Here is a 14586-nt window from a genome sequence, read left to right as displayed (position 1 = left end):
GGTCCTGCCGAGCAGCTTGATTCCACGATTGGTTGCTTTCGGCGCCAATCACCGCTTACGTCGCCATGAGGTGTCCACCCCCTGGTCCGCCCGGGAGATTAGGCCGCGGCACCTCGTCTAACAAGTGGCGACTCTGCTGGGGAAGCGAGAAATTTGATTCCGGAAGGCGTGTATTAAGCCCTTAACGGGGACGGATCGTTTTACTTCTTTTCGTATGCATTCATGTGCATTATTGCAAACCCTTTGGGTAATTTCTGTGAAACCTCTAGCGAGAGTCCATTCGTCGCTCAAAAGAGGCTAGTGTAAGTTCCCCCTTACAGTAAGGCGCCAAAGGGTCCCCATCCATTCGTTAGGGGCGAATTTGTGCGGTCCTGTGAGGTCCCGCGGTCAGCCGTGTTAGCATATAGTAGCCTTAGAAGTTTCCATAGGATTACCCGTTACTATTTTTGATGTGATAAATGAATCAATTCGTGTTTTCAAATCTCCATGATACGTGTCTAAATCCTAAAGTATGTAAAGAAAATGAAATGATGCGTTAATATATACTCTTGAGTCGACATACTAATTATCCTAAAACATCGAAACGATTTGAACTAAAGACGACTTAGTCATCTCATATGAATGAACATGTGCGACCCGCCTTGTCCCTTTCGGTGTCCCGATGAAGGCACATGTTCAGGAAATGTGTTATGACGTAAGCACGTATTAGTATGAATCGGTTCGGTGTTAAGGATAGTTACATCTCGATACAAAAGACTATATTAACAGTAGCCGTTATTCACATTCTTTAAATAAGATGGGATAAAATGAGATCATGACGAAACGAAAACGAAGAACATTTCTGTCTTGAATGACTCTGTCGTAACGTGAAAAGTTTCGCACAAGTAGCCCGTCCCTTCCGAATAAAAGACGAGATTTTTACGTTATGCCTCGTGTCGTTCTTAAGAGAAATGGATGTGTCCGCAAAGGCGACTAAGAAAATAAAAGAAAAGAAAAAAACTAAACGACCAAAATCATTTCGAGTCTACGATATATTTCAATCCCGAGAGTAGTTAAAGAAAATAAACCAATGCCGTTGAATACGTGTCTCAAACAAGTATATACCCCGTTTAAAACTTTAAAGCCGAATTAAGCCAAACCATATAATTGCGCCATATGGACGAGACTGTGGGTTTTGACTAACGACTCGATCATTTCAACCGTTACCAAAACTGCAAGAAATATGGCCCGATATACGTGTTTGCTTAATTCGCGTCTAAAGGAAAGAGAACGGTGATATCCTCGCCTCGAATAAACATGCGATTCAACGAAATGTTGATTTTCTATAACCACACTAAGGTGATATATCCCGTAGATCGGAAAGAATAAGAGATTGTTGTTAGCCGAAAGGTTACCGTGCGCTCAAAATAAGACTCGCCGTCTTTTCACGTAGCTAAAATGAGCAAACGGATCCTCGACACTAACAATAAACACGTTACGCGATGAGTTTGTTCCCTAAAATAAAATCCAAAAGTGATTCCATCACTAAATAAACACGTGGTTACGTCTCTCGATAGATCCAAAAGATCCCGTTGTAATCCAAAAATCGAGACACGAGCCCGCGCGAACAAAAGGGAACGAGTCATTGACAATAACGAACGATTGGACTAGAAGAATAACTCGTACCACATCTAAAAACTGAGATGCGCTCAAAGGGAGTCAAAACCCGAACTAATGCGTCTCACGAAAGGACGAAAGACGAGTTATTCCGAAAGGACAATCCAATTTGGTCGATTTCTTAGTCACTGAACGCTGATGCGTCAAAAACGAACTGTGTTGTCTGATGGGTGATTTACTTTTCCACAATAATCGACGGCATCACGCGTCCCTTGGACCGCAATGTGAGCCAAAAACCAAAATCCTAGGAAAGAGACTTGGACCGACGAGTGTGTGGAGGAATAAGGGTGGAAGAGAGATGTTGTGATACGTGTAAATAGAACTAACGTTTGTTCTTCTCATCTTATAATCGTAAATGAATAAACGCACACACCACGAATCATGCATATAAAATCATGCATACATACTAATAGATACCGTTCGCGCAGACGTCATCATTAAGCGGTTGTGGTTTCGCGAGAGTAATCGGCTTGTCAGACAGTTTGATCAGCTACGAGTAGACAGTTCCGAATAAGTAGTTGTGGCTTCTGAATCATCTTCATCCGGGTATACTTAGTCTTCCGTCGATATGTCTGCGACCGACGAGAAAGTGGCTGAATTGGAAAATTCTGTGAACAATATCAATGATCAGCTGGCCGCAATCTTGGCCCAGCTAGCTGAGTTAGCACTGAAGGACAACAAGAGTGGTAGTAAGCGTGCTGAGAATGAGGTGAACGATGGCCCTCGCTTTGGGAATGAGGAGGATTATCAGGATTATATCCGAAAACAGTTAGAGAAAGAGAAAGCAAAGGGAAGAGGAACGGAAGCAGCACATCACTCGGGAAGTGCATGATCTACGTGGGGTAAACTCCGGAGGTCAAGACTTTTATAATCTGAGAAACTATTCATCGGCAACGGCTTTGCCTTTGAAGTTCCAACTTCCCGACATGAAGAAGTTTGATGGAACTGGGGATCCTACCGCCCATGTGAACCAATATGTGGCAGCAATGGAGCGCACAATTCTGACTGAGGAACAGATCTTGGGGCTGTTCAGTGCTTATCTGGAGGGGGGTGCCCTCGTGTGGTTTCACGCGTTGCCGCTGGTGACAAAGAGGGATTGGAAGGAGTTAGTAAAGTCATTCATCGCCCAATATAGCTTCAACACTATGTTTGAGGTCACTTTGAGGGAGCTAGAGAGCACCAAGCAGCAGGCTGGGGAGTCTTTGTCCGACTTTGTGAGTAGGTGGAGAGCTAAGGCGACAATTATGGAACAGAAGCCGTCGGAGCAGGACCAGATCCGAGCGGTAATCGGTAATACTTTGCCGTATATTAGGAATGAGCTACGGTGTATGCCTTTCACCGATTTTAATCAGATGTATGGATATGCTTTAACAGTTGAAGGGGATGGAGAGCCGAAAAGAGCCTATGCTAAACGGATGAAGTCGGGGTATAGTGCCGGAGGGCCAAGTTCTAATGTAGAACCTGCCGCGGTAAAGGTGATTGAACTCAACGCTATCGGGAAAAGGCAGTTCGCCCAATTTGATCTGACCTATGCGAAAGTTTTCGAACGGTTGCAGAAAAAGGGGTTGTTGAAAGCCCTCACTCATTATAACAAGGCACCGCCCGCTCCGCAGATACAAGCTAGGGGATACTGCGAGTTCCACGGTATTTATGGGCACACTATTGAGAACTGCGAGAGACTGAAACACGAGATTCAGGATTTGATTGAGGAAAAGAAGATAGTTGATCCTTCGTCAGCGAACCCTTCCACTAGGCATAATCCATTGCCTAACCATAGGGTGAGCATGATCGGGTCTGGGCTCGGAGCAAGTTTATTCATGGAATCCTTCAAGGAAGATAAGGAGGAGCTGTTGGACTCCGATGAGAAAAGGAAGGTGGGAAATGGTTTATACGTGTCTGTTTTGGAGGAAGAGCCAACGGAAGAGGTGGTGGACGATAGAACTAAAACTGAGGAAACCGAGGAAGTATCATCTCGGAGGATCATGCCTGTGTTGAAATTATTTAGTGGGGTAGAAGACCCCGAAGCTCATTTGTATGGATACATGTGTGCTATGTTTGGAGAGCCATACAAAGTGGAAGAAGTCGCTCCATGGTTCTATCTCTCGCTGGTGGGCGAACCTTTGAAGTGGTTTCAATCGCTACCTGACTCGACTAAGCGTGATTGGTCACTAATGTCAAGCTTGTTTTTGGTGAAGTATCGAAAAGCCCGAACACAGGTGGGGGAACATAGCGCGATGCAAATTGGGCCTATCAAACGTCCGTTTCTGACTGTCAGCAAGTATAATGAAGGCAAGGACCCCATGGAGCACTTGCATTTTTACCTATCCACTATGGGTCCTTTGGGCTTCAAAGAGGACGAAATCACGAATTTGTTTTGCAACTCGTTGGCGGGAGAGTCACTAGTGTGGTATATGTCTCTTCCGATGAACGTTAAAGTGAATTGGGCTGAAATGACTAAGAAATTCATCAAGAAGTACACCCCAGGGGGATACCCAGAGGAAGTGCCGATGTTACCCGATGAGGAGACGCCTGAGGCGGTGTTAACCATGGCTAAGTACAAAGGAGGTGAGAACCCCATCGACCACATAAACTGTTTTTGTGCCTACATGTTTGACACAGGACTCTATCGAAGTGAGTTGGTTCAACATTTTCCAAAGACACTCATAGGAGAACCTTTGATATGGCACCGAATGCTCTCGGCAAAGGCAAAAGAGGACTGGGGGTCCCTCATGGAGGCTTTCGTGCAGAGATATGAGATGTACATCCCGTGGACTGGGTCGTCGGAAGATTTAGAAAGAATCAAGCAATTTCCTGAGGAAGCATTCGTGGATTATGCTAGGAGATGGAGGCTCAAGTATGCCTCATGTCGGGTCACCTTGAGCGATCATGAGCAACTCATGTGTATCCGAAGGGGTGCTATTCCACTCGTCGCTAGAAGAATGAATGGAGTGTTCCTCAAGGACTATGAAGAACTGATAGGCTGGGCTCGGTATGGATCGTCAGACCCTTCCTACGTAAATCCGAACGTCCCTCACGTAATGGATCTGATGGTCGTGGATATTTGGGGAAGTTCCTCCGATGAGGAGGGTATCAATCAGAGAGTTCCGATCAACATCTGGGATGAGTCTGACGATGAGCTGGAAATGGCTGCTAGCACCGAAGGAAAGATTCTGCCAGGTTTTGAGATCTTCAATGATGTTACCGACTGGGGCAAAGGAGAAGCAAGCTGTTTCATCGAAGAGATCATGATGTTAGATCTTAATGCCGAGGAGCAGGTGATCACTATTGAAGCCGCTGTGGGAGAGGTGGATGAGCCCAGTACCTCCAAGACTTATGAGAAACCCGAGAACCCTGTTGATAACAACTAGATTACCGCTTTGTTTGAATCCGATGATGTACTCACCAATACTATCAATAAAATGAATTCTGATTTTGCTTACTTGCTTGAGGTTGATTCTGATCATTCCATGCATTCTCATTCATATAACATGCCTACATTTGAAATCAATACAATAGAAATGTCAACTTTCAATCTTGGCACGGATGAAAATCCTAAACTTATACAAATTGCTCAAGAATTAACTACTGAAGAGAGGAAAAAATTTGAGAGAATAATAAAAAATTTACGAAATAGTGTTTGCTTGGACATACGAAGACATGCCGGGAATCAATCAATCAATCGTAACTCACCGTATTCCGACATACCCCGATGCGAAGCCCGTAAAGCAGAAGCTCTGACGCATGAGACCGGAATGGGTGGATAAGATCAGAGAAGAAGTAAAGAAGCAGTTGGAAGCAGGATTCATCGAAGTAATCGACTATTCTCCTTGGGTCGCGAATGTAGTGCCAATCGCGAAGAAGGATGGCAAGGTGAGAATGTGCGTTGATTATAAAGATCTTAACAAGGCGTGCCCCAAAGATGAATTCGTGTTGCCTCATATCGACGTGTTAATCGACAGTGCAGCATCGAGCGTCTTACACACGAATGTTGACGGTTTCATGGGTTACATGCAAGTTCAAATGGCAGAAAAGCACAAGGCAAAAACTTCATTCACGACTGAGTGGGGAACCTACTGCTATAGGGTAATGCCGTTTGGTTTAAAGAATGTCGGGGCAACTTATCAACAAATGGCTGTGGCACTATTCCAGGATATGATACACAAGGATGTTGAAGTCTACGTGGACGACATGATGGTCAAATCAGAGACAAGAGAAGGGCATTTTGCCGCGCTCGAGAAGTTTTTGGCCCAAATTGCAGAATTCAAGCTAAGGTTAAACCCGAAGAAGTGCTTTTTCGGCGTTTCGTCGGGGAAAATCTTAGGCTATGTAATCGGAAATAAGGGAATCGAGGTGGATCCTGATAAAGTGAAGGCTATACAGGAGATGCCGGCACCGAAGAATGAGAAGGAAGTGAGAGGGTTTCTGGGGCAGGTTCAGTATATCAGTCGGTTCATAGCGAGACTCACCGCAATCTGCGAGCCAATCTTTAAGTTATTAAGGAAAGACCAACCCACTATTTGAAATGATAAGTGTCAGCAAGCTTTGGAGGGTGTCCGGAACTATTTGTCTAATCCGCCAGTGCTGAGACCGCCTAAACTGGGAAAGCCGCTTCTCCTCTATGTAGCAATTGAGGAGCGATCTATTGGGGCAATGTTGGCTCAAGAGGGAGACACCGGTGTGGAGCACGCGGTGTATTATTTGAGTAAGAAATTCCTGGAGTACGAGCTCAAGTACAACATGATCGAAAAGACATGTGTGGCAGTAGTATGGTTGACAAAGAAACTGCGGCACTATTTCCAATCGTATAAAGTGATCATTATTTCTCGGATGGACCCCGTGAAGTATCTATACCGAACTCCATCCTTGACGGGAAAGTTAGCCAGATGGTTGTTGCTTTTGTCCGAGTTTGACATTGAATATGTGACGAAGAAGGTTATCAAAGGGAGGGCCGTGGCAGAATTTCTGGCCAACCAACCCCTGAATGCAGAGGAAGAAGAGATAAGCTATGATTTCCCCGATGAGCACTTGAACGCAATCAAAGTTATACCGTGGAAAATGTTCTTCGACGGAGCAGTTAATTCGAATGGAGCCGGAGTAGGAGTACTACTTACCTCACCAGAAGGAGAAAGGATCCCGATGGCCAAGAAGTTATCCTTCCCTCTCACCAATAATATGGCCGAGTATGAAGCGTGCATTTATGGTTTAGAGTCATTAGCGGCACTGGGAGCGTCATATGTCGAAATTTGGGGTGACTCAAAGTTGATCATCGAACAGGCACAAGGAAACTGGGAGGTAAGAGAAGAAAGACTACGTCCGTACCTCGATCAGCTAGAAGGGTTGGCACAAAGATTCAAAGAACGCCGTTTCTATCATATTCCTCGAGCACAGAACCAGGCGGCGGACGCCTTGGCCACTTTGGTGTCAGTTTGGGACAATCCCCGGAACCTTGCCTCGAAACCGTTGGTATTGAGGAGATCTCACAAACCATGCTACGAGGACTTAATGCTATTAGGGACAGATGAAAAACCGTGGTATTTCGATATCGTGAACTTCATGAAAGATGGAACATATCCGGCAGAGTCAGAACCGAGGGATCAAGCTGTGATTAGAAGGTTAGCCCGACAGTTCGTCATCCACAACGATTTGCTTTACAAAAGGCACATTGACGGATTACAATTAAGATGCTTGGATGCGGGAGAAGCCCGCGAGGCAATGGAATCAGTACATTCAGGAATTTGTGGAGCCCATATGGGGGGAGCAGTACTAGCTAAGAAAATTATTAGGCAAGGCTTCTATTAGCTCACCATGGAAAAAGATTGTAACGAGTATGCAAAGAAATGCCATGATTGTCAAATCCACGGCGATTGCAGTCATCTTCCGGCCATGGAACTACATGTGTTAGCACCTATTTGGCCATTCGCTGCTTGGGGCATTGATATCATCGGCGAAGTAAGGCCTAACGCTTCAAATGGACATAAGTTTATTGCTGTCGCCATCGATTATTTCACCAAGTGGGTAGAAGCAGAGTCATTTAGCAAACTGGGATCCAAGCAGATGAGAAAGTTCATTGAAAAACACTTGATCACCAGGTTTGGAGTGCCTCATCACATGATTACGGATAACGGGGTCCAGTTTCAGGGGGAAGTAAGGAATCTTTTCCGAGAATATGGCATTGAACATCACAGATCTTCTTCGTACCGTCCACAAGCTAATGGGGCAGTAGAAGCAGCTAATAAGAACCTTAAGAGGATTCTCGTAAAAACAGTGGAATCGCATCGGAATTGGCATGAGCACCTCCCACTCGCGTTGTGGGCTTATCCCACGACAATTAGAACCTCAACTGGGGCAACGCCATTCTCTTTGGTGTATGGAACAGAAGCAGTCTTGCCGATTGAGATCGAAAAGCGATCGTTGAGAATCGCAGTGGAGGCAGAAATTCTCGAGGCGGAATGGGTGAAGAGGCGATGTGAGCAGTTGGCTCTAGTTGACGAAAAAGGATGGAAGCGCTTTACCATGTACAGTTATACCAGAGAAGAATGGCTCGGGCTTTCAATAAAAAAGTCAAGACCAGCCCTATCAAAGAAGGAGATTTAGTGCTGAAACAGATCCGTGTGACGCACACCGACACAAGGGGGAAGTTTAGGCCTAACTGGGAAGGGCCATTCGTCGTGAAGAAGATACTAAGCAAAGGAGCGGTGAAGTTAACTACAATGGACGTCATGGAATTCTCCGAACCTACCAACCTGGATAGGCTTAAGAAATACTTTTCGTAAAAAAAAAAAAAAAAAAAAGAAAGAAAAATTCCCGATAGGTTGAAAACCCGCAAAGGGCGACCTATGCAACAATGAGGGAAATCCCAATGGGTGAAAACCCGAAAGGGCACTCATTTAAAAATTCTGGGATAGTAAAAGGAGAGGAGAAAAATCGCCGGGGTCTGAAAACCGAAAAAAGGCGGGTCCTGGTAACAATAGTTATGACTTGAGCAATTACAAAAACAATGTATAAGAGACTAAGTATTTCTGTTGTTTGTAAATAAATAAAGGCATGAATATATTTGACGAGAATGATTGGAATCATCATGATCTACTGAATGCATGGTAATATGAATCATGAGTTATACATTTCCTATCCTACTTTTCACAAAAGCCTACCTGATATCCACCCCACTCCCTATACATCAGCTATACATCGGGGAAACTCTAATAAAAAACTACAAAGCAATACATAAAGAGCCTAATACGGAGGGAAGTCCCAATAGTCCTCAAACTCCCTCAAATGTGACGCCCGCTCCGCAGATAGTGTCTCCTCGGCAGCTCGTGCTCTCTCATCAGCAACTCGTGCTCTCTCATCTGCAACTCGTGCTCTCTCCTCGGCAGCAAGGCGTCCGATCGACTCATCACGCGCCCTCTCCTCGACGGTAAGGCGACCCTCAGTCTCCCTCCGCATCACCTCCGACCAGTGGTCGTTCCGCTCTTGGTACACCTGGCCAACCCTGGCATCGGCCTGCCGTACCGACTCACTCCGTCTCCGCTCATGGGCGTGAAGATCGCTCTAAAAAAGAAAAAAAAAAGAAGAAAAACAGATGTGAAAAGAAAAAAAAAGAGAAAAAATGAAGCATCATAGGCAAGAACAGAAATCATACATACATGCATGCATCCCACTACACTAAAGTAAAATAATGATACATACCAGGTGATCGGTGCAGCGCAAGCTGAGGCGATCTCGGAGATAACCAGACAGCCCCACGTAATCCGTGCAGGTCTCCCTCGTAGTTAGAGAAGCATCTGAGGGATCAAAGGGGACCCTCGAGGTGAAGATAGGAGGAGCTGTCTCAAATCCCGCATAAGCTGCCCCGGACTCGTCATAACAAATCGTGGTAAAATCCCGCCCGTAGTCTGGTAGGGGCACACCTAGGGAAGACCTCTCCGGTCGGGCAGCGCTGGAGGACTCGCCGACATAGTAAGGCTGCTCGCACACGGGTGTCTGAGCTCGAGTGCCGTCAAAGAAATCAGATAAATGGGCACTCCTCCAGGATCCCTCCTGCAAAAAAAAAACACACAATAAATACCGCTAACCATCTCATGAATAAAGGGTAAAAAAGTGGAACCACTCACCGGGACCTCCTCCTGACCAAAGACTGCCGCAACAGCCTCCCTCGAAAATACATCTGCCACCGGATCCACCTCCATCGCTGCCGCCGGGGCATCCCTCGCGCTCAGCAGAGTAGACAAGTAAAGCTCACGGCCCCCGGCGTGAACCCACACCGCTCTACCAATGAACCGACGAGACCAGTCCCGACGAACGACCGATAGGGGCATGGTCCGCACCGTAAACATAGAGACGGGGATCTCACCCGGTGTCCAATGTGCGTCACTAACTCCGGTGATGCCTCGGTCCCCCAAATACCACGCCCGCACGCAGAGGCCGGTGAGCACACACTGCTGCTCCTGGATCATAGATACATACGTATAATCGGGACCGAAGTCGAGGTCGTCCCACCTGAACTTAATCTAAAAAATGCACAAAGAGAAAGTCAGAAAGGATCAAACAAGAATCTAACACGACTAGGCAGCATCTACCTGTCTGAGGGTCAGCGAGTCTATCTAATCTAGAAGTCACGGCACCGTCCGTGTCCTCTCGGCACCCAAGTCGAAATCTCTCCATCGGGTCGTGAGAGGCGGCCTCGGTACTCTCGGTCGAGGTCGAGACCGGCTGGGAAGAATATGCCTCTCATACGCCCACACCTGCGATAAAAACAAGGATTAGGAGTGTGAAAGACGCAAAGAAGATAAGACGGGCAAGTCAAAAAGGCGTCGCGTACCAGCAAAGCGAAGGTGTAACCACCGAAATCCTTACGCTTCCGGCAAGTCAGATCCAAAAACTTGTAGAGAAAGGCTAAGCCTGCCCCCGCCCAATCATAGGAAGCCGCCGCATCCAGATCGCTGAGTGCCTGAATGAGACCCGCGTGTACCTTTCCGCCCTTCGTGCGGAAAATCGTCTCACTCAGAGTATATACCAAGAAGCTACGAACCGCCAAGTCGGTATCGTCGGTCTCACAAAAATCTCGCCGACTCAAAAGGCTCGCGGTGGAAATAAACTTCGCCGGAGTAGATTTGGCGCATGGACGAACTCCCGGTCCAATCAAAGCAGCGAGCCTAGCGAGGTCGACCCGCGGTCGCATCATGTCGAAATGAAGAGGAACGGGAGTGCTGCTCCCTCGCAATCCTGTCAACAGTGAAAAATCTCTGGGCGAGATGGTCATCTCCCCGAAAGAAAGGTGGAAAGTGTGGGTCGAGTCAACCCACCGCTCACATAAGGCGCGTAGGCCAAAACGGTCACATACCCCGTTGGTACGGGGCAACGCTGCAATGAAAAGCTCAAAGCCCAACTCGCGCACGCGGCACCCAGCCTAGCATACCACGAGTGAATCTCGGCGGTGGTCCCAAAAATCTCAATAAACTAGAAAGAACAAGACAAGAAAATTTAAATACAGTTCCTAAAGCATGCAATCAATGAGGACGTGTTAAGACTAGGCATTCTTTCATTATCTAACCTAGAGACATCTGGTCAATTAGGGCCAACTTTCTGTAAAAGTCTCTCCCTTAGGGTCGCTCATGTAAGGTTTAGTTAATTCTTTAATCCACTCTCGTCCGCATTGACAAGGAGCATAGATTAAGTTTACTATTCATGTGCATTAGTTAAGTTTTCACTATTCACGTTTTTTACTATTCACGTGCACTATTCACGTTTTTACTATTCACATGCATTAGTTAAGTTTACTATTCACGTGCATTAGTTAAGTTTTCACTATTCACGTTTCTACTATTCACGTGCACTATTCACGTTTTTACTATTCACGTGCATTAGTTAAGTTTACTATTCACATGCATTAGTTAAGTTCTCACTATTCACGTGCATTAGTTGAGTTGTCACTATTCACGTTTTTACTATTCACGTGCACTATTCACCTTTTTACTATTCACGTTATTTTTACTGTTAGCATGCATACATTCGTAGTGTCGTTATTCACATGCATATAGCGCGCATTCTCACACAGAAATAAACAAGTGTTACTTGTAAGTGAAGAAATTCATGTTTTCTAGCTAAAGTCCTCTAAGGCAATCTAAAGGTTAGCATGCAAATCATGTTCGGATAGGAATGCTAAAGCCTAGAGTTTGAATCAAATAAAAGTGAGAAATTACTTACCTCGTTGCAGCGTGTCCGGCTCAGATGCGTTGTAGGGTCGTGGAAGGGATCCACTCTATCTAGGTTTACGTAAACCTCGTCCATGCCTCTCGTGCCATCCCATTCATCCAAATCCATCCCAAGGATAATCCAAATCAAAGTCTAGAGAGAGAAAGAAGAGAGAGAAGGTGTGGGGTTGAAATGAAACCCCACCACCTTATATAGGAAGAGGGAATGACATTCCCGTAAATAGTGAAAAAAGTACGATGTGACATAAAGGTAAAAAGTAAATAATTAACTACTAGGTACACAGACCTCTGATTTGCACTCCGTTTCAGCCTGCATTTCTCCCAGACAGCAGCCAATATTGTCAAGATATGAACTCCAGGCAACAGCCAATTTTTACAAAACAGTGACACCAGTCAAAATACAGACGACAGTCAACAGAAAAATAATCGTTAGTCTATATCATTTCAGACCAAAACACGTTCCCATTAAACCTCCGAGACACTAGCTCCAGACAATGGTGTTTTAAAAGAATTCAGAATCATTAGAAAGAACTTTTCTGCCCTTTAGCCATCTTACCTACGGTTCACGACCGAGGTAGCTTTTTAGCCATCTTACCTACGGTTCGCGACCGAGGTAGCTCTTTAGCCATCTTACCTACGATTCACGACCGAGGTAGCTTTTTAGCCATCTTACCTACGGTTCACGACCGAGGTAGCTTGTTAGCCATTCTTACCCATAGTCAACGTACGCTAGATTTCGAGAGAAAAACATCCACCGACGGCCGATTCAGAGGCGAGGCGGGAAAGAATCGACAAACAACACCGGAACGCGCAGCGTGAAGGTCAGGTATGCTCCCTCCTACTCTTTACGTGTCTTTTACTTTTATATGTTTTACATTGCATGTGTTACGTTAGCAAAAAACGTTTTCAAAACACACACATCACTGTCAAAATAGAAAAGTAGGGGCAACTGTAGACACCGAGTCGGAGGACCTATGACGAAAACCTGAAAACAAGACGGTTGAAGCGATTGATTCCGAAAGTTTCGAAAAAAAAAATAAATAAGTTACGGTGGGTCACTGCTGTTGATCGAATGGCTCGCGAATGCTTAACAACATGGTGCGAGTGCTTAGCGACAGCCGGCGCGCGTTCAACGACAGTCGGACGCCCGCTCGACGACGCAAAGCGCGCGCTCGACGTCAGTTGGACGCGCGCATCCAACCCCGGATAGCACGCGCTCGACGTCTGAGCAATGCACGAGCTTGGCGGCGCGAGGCGCGTGCTCGTCGGCCACGGGACGTGTGCGCCCGGCAGTGCGGAACACACGTTCGGCGGTCACGACGCGTGGACGCCCGACGGCGCGGAACGCAAGCTCGACTGCCGTGGGGCGTGCACGCCCGACGGTGCGAGACGCGCCCCGGCGGCCGTTGGGCGGGCGCCAAACCGCGTCGGGCGGACGCCCAACGACAGTTGGGCGCTCGCCCAACGCTGTTGGGCGACCGCCCAACAATCGTTGGGCGATCGCCCAACAATCGTTGGGCGGCCGCCCAACAATGTTGGGCGGTAGCCCAACGCAAGGTTGGGCGGCCGCCCAACATGCCTTCGGCGGCCGCCCAACCCCCTTGGGCGACGCCCAATTCTCTTCGGGCGTCGCCCATTCCGTCGGGGATCCGTTTGCCTATAAAAGGCACAGATCCCCATGCATTTGAGGAGGGAGGAATTTTGGGAGCTTTCTCACTCTAAACATTTTTAGAGAGAGAAAGTCAATTTTTTGGAGAAAATGTTTTTTTCCCAAAAAAATCCTAATTTTCCAAAGTTAAATTTTTACTAAAAAAAACACAAAAAACCGGAAAATCACGACTCGTGGAATCAATCGGCTTCGACTGTCAGATACCGAACTTGAGGTATTATCCGAGGACTAGACTCGTTTTATTTTATTTAATTTATTTCTTTTCCTTTATTTATTTTTATGTTATAATTTTATTTATTTTGTCATTTATTTATTTATCACGTTTTATTTAATTTTTCGTATTTATTTAATTTCCGTCTCGTGTTGAATAAAATTCGGTTTTGCTTTAAAATAAAAAACCTCGTTTTGATATCCCAATATGAACCGTGATCCGATAAAAAGGTAGTTCGGGTGTTAGAAACGTTGTAATTATAAGTTTTAATTTAAAAGAATTTCCGAATAATGTTTTAAAATAAAAACGTTGTTTTAGGAATTTCCGTTATTGACTATGATCCATTTTTGGTAGTTCGGAAATCCAAAACGATTGAATTAGACTTAATTTAAAGCTTTTGAATAAATCTGGAAACAATTGGAGTGCTTCTGTAATTTTCCGTTTCTGTCACTAATTGATGTTTACCGACGGATTTTTCGTCGGTAAATCTGCCAAAACGTAAAAAATGCCATTTCAGTCCATTTTTCTTAACTTTTAAGCTTTTAATCCTTAATATATATATGTATGGTTATGTAATATATATTTTCAAACCATTTTAGATATTTAGTGTATATAATTATTTAGGATGTTTGTATATCATTTTTTATTCAATTTTTTAAGCATAGGTATATGTATATATATATTCTCCTTTTTTATTCATTTGAGTTATATTAGATTCTATTTTAAAAGGTTATTTATTTGGACATTTTGGGAACTAATTAGTAAGTATTAGTATATGGATATATGTTATTTTTGGTATTTAAAACTATATTAGTTATATATATATAGTTTTGGGA

The sequence above is a fragment of the Euphorbia lathyris genome, chromosome 4 (genome assembly GCF_963576675.1).
Source record: "Euphorbia lathyris chromosome 4, ddEupLath1.1, whole genome shotgun sequence".
NCBI lineage: Eukaryota > Viridiplantae > Streptophyta > Magnoliopsida > Malpighiales > Euphorbiaceae > Euphorbia > Euphorbia lathyris.
Note: the sequence above shows the minus strand (reverse complement) of the source record.